Below are 3216 nucleotides of genomic sequence, written 5' to 3'. Positions count from 1 at the left end.
TAGTTTGTTTCTGAGATGTAAATAACTGGTTTTGAGATTATATTAACTTTGCCATCATTTCATCCAAATTTGTCTTTTTCTCATCGGTTTGTGGTGGTTTATTTGGAAAAATAGGTCTTTGCTGGTTTTAAGTATTGTTGGATACTTGTTGATTACTAGGATCTTGTTGGTTGTTATATGAAACATTTCGGTTATAATTCTGATTTTGATTGTAGTTTGGTCGTGGTGGTTGATAATTACCTTGATAATTATTTCCCGGCCTTTGGTTCATGTATGAAACATCCTCTTTTTGTTCCATTGTTTGTTCAACACTGAGACAATCTTTTGTCAAATGTGGTCCTCCACACTGCTCACAACTAATTCGTATTGCATGAATATCTTTAGTCATCTTTTTCATTCGTCTCTCGAAAGCATCTAGCTTTGCGAAAATGGAATCAAAGTCATGGCTAGAATCGGCTCTAGCCGCTTTAGATGAACGAAAGATATCTTTTTCTTGATGCCACTCATGTGAGTGGGAAGCTGTGTTATCAATAATTTTGTGAGCTTCGGTTGCGGTTTTCTTCATAATGAAACCACCAGCTGCTGTGTCGATGTCTTTTCGTGTAGCGACGTTGACACCTTTATAAAATATTTGAACTATTTGATAAGTATCCAGACCATGTTGAGGACATCCTCTCAACATTTTTCCGAATCTTGTCCATGCCTCATATAGCGTTTCATTTGGCTTTTGTGCGAATATGGCACTTTCTCCTTGAAGTCTCACGGCTTTAGATGCCGAAAAGAATCTTTTAAGAAATTTCTCAACTAAAACATCCCATGAATCAATCGCTCCTTCAGGTAATGATTTTAACCAATCTTTTGCCTCTCCCTTTAAAGTCCAGGAAAACAACATGAGATAAATCGTTTTATCCTCAACTTCTCGGATCTTAAATAGATTACAAATCCTACTAAAAGTTCGAAGATGTTTGTTTGGATCTTCTTTTGCTGTACCACCAAATTGGCACTGATTAGTGATCATGTGTAGGATTTGTCCTTTGATTTCAAATTCTAACGCATTAACATCTGGCTGTTTAATGGCATGACCTTGGCCCGTGCGTGTGGCTCTCATTCGATCTTCCATACTTTGAGGTTCTGTTTCTTCCATATCGTGACTAGTTGAATCCGAATCACTAGAGGATTCTGATTTAATGGTTTCTTCCTCGACAACCTCTGGTTATATAATTTGTGGTTCAGGAGGAATGACTAGTGGTTCAGGATCCCTGAATTGTCCTTGAATATCCTCCGGGTCCTCAATTGTGAAGTCGGTTTCAAAAATTGGATTATCGGAAATTTGAGTTGGAGTACTTGTCCGACTAGATGATGATTCTAAAGAAAAATCAATGGTGATAATATTGGATAAATGTCTTGATCGAGTTACAGGTGGTGAACGTATAAAAGGTGATGAACGTTTTGTTCGGTGCATTCACTGAATATCCTATTAGTTATAAAAATAAAAATTATATAAGTTATCAAATTAATTGACTTTTCTGATTTTGCCCACGTTTCAGATAGCCAATAGATGCAGTAGATAGCCAGGACCCTTTAAATCAGAAAGCCACAACTCGCCACTAACAAATCCAACTATTACTACAAACCAGAAAATTTTGGATGTCTATTGATTTAATCGCTTACAATAATTTTTTCGTCGAGATTTTAAAGAAAATAAAGAAAATTCTATGTCCTAAAAACTAGAGCGTAGAAATGAAAAAGAAAAAATGCGTCGAAAAATAAGAGGTCGAAAAATAATAAGCGAAAAACAATCTAAACTTAGAAATTAAAATTTTACGTCTAAAACTTAGCGTTTAAAAACTTAAAACTAAAAGGTATTCTAAATCCAAAACGGCAGTAACTTAAAAGGCACTAAAATTTATTTAAAACTAAAGCAATAAGTGACGTCGTAAAATTCTAAAGCGATAAGCGACGTCGTAAAATTCTAAAGCGCCTAAATCTTAATCTAAAGAAAAAACACTTAAGGGATTTTACGGCAAAGCTTAAAAATCTAGGAATATAAAATAACTACGGCAAAATACTAAGTTTAAAACTAATTTCGACTGATAAATATACAAATTACTAATTAAATGTTCGAAATATACAATTTATAAAAAGAAAACAAAAAATGATAAAATTGCTTATTTTTATAAAAATATTATTTTTATATTATTATTTTATAAAAGTATTAAATTATAATTATAAAAACTTAATTAAAACTTAAAAATACAAAATTAATTTAAAAATAAACTAAATATTAATTTAATTAAACCCTAATTAATATTTAATTAATTATAATTATTATTAAAACCTAACCCTAATTGTACGTCCCAGGTTACAGACCTGTCTTTTCACCTCATGCGATCGCATGGACTGTGGATCCAGGAAAGAAATAGGGCTGCTACAGTGTTCGAGCCCGATTACTTTTTTTTTTATATATGTTTTTATATTTTTGTTTTTAATATTTAAAACTTATATAAATATATTTTTACAAAAATGGCTTAAAAACTAATTTTTTTTTGAATATAGCGTTTCGCTTCGGCGTGATGGTCCCGGCACCGGCGCCAAAAATACTGATGATGTGAGAGGTGTAGTACGAAATACTATTATAGTTTACTACAAAATACTATTAAATACGATACAATTTACACAAGTTATTTATTTATTTATAGAATGGATATACCTAAACCTTACTACAACACTTATAGGCAGTGTACCTAATCGTAGAGTAGTGTAGTTTTTAGTAAGTCCGGTTCGTTCCACAGGGATCGGCTGAGTTTACACTATATTTTTCGACAACTATATTTGTGTGTGTGTGTGTGTATATATATATATATATATATATATATATATATATATATATATATATATATATATATATATATATATATATATATATATAAGTAGTATTATTATTATTATAAAGGGGGATTTTTACCGTTTAATGGTCGGTTTGTCGATTTTAAGTCTTATATCACAGTTAAAACCTAATGAAAAATATTAAATATAAATATAACTTAATTTAAAGCGTAAAGTAAATGACAATAAATAAAAGTGCGATAATTAAAAGTACAAAATAAAGAGTAAAAATAAATGACGATAAAATAAAAGTGCGTAAAATAAATAACAATATTTAAATGATGATATATAAATTTGCGATAATTAAAATCGCGTTAAAATATGAAATAG

General features: G+C 30.6%; 1 non-coding gene across 1 annotated transcript; it reads left to right on the top strand.

Moving 5' to 3' along the window:
- The first annotated feature begins 653 nt into the window (after nucleotides 1-653).
- Nucleotides 654-760, top strand: LOC139873704 (small nucleolar RNA R71). Its single transcript, XR_011767430.1, has one exon. It is a non-coding gene; the product is annotated as a small nucleolar RNA R71 (small nucleolar RNA).
- Nucleotides 761-3216: the final 2456 nt, after the last annotated feature.

The sequence above is a fragment of the Rutidosis leptorrhynchoides genome, chromosome 10 (assembly GCF_046630445.1).
Source record: "Rutidosis leptorrhynchoides isolate AG116_Rl617_1_P2 chromosome 10, CSIRO_AGI_Rlap_v1, whole genome shotgun sequence".
Lineage (NCBI taxonomy): Eukaryota > Viridiplantae > Streptophyta > Magnoliopsida > Asterales > Asteraceae > Rutidosis > Rutidosis leptorrhynchoides.
This window is presented reverse-complemented; position numbering and strand designations above follow the sequence as displayed.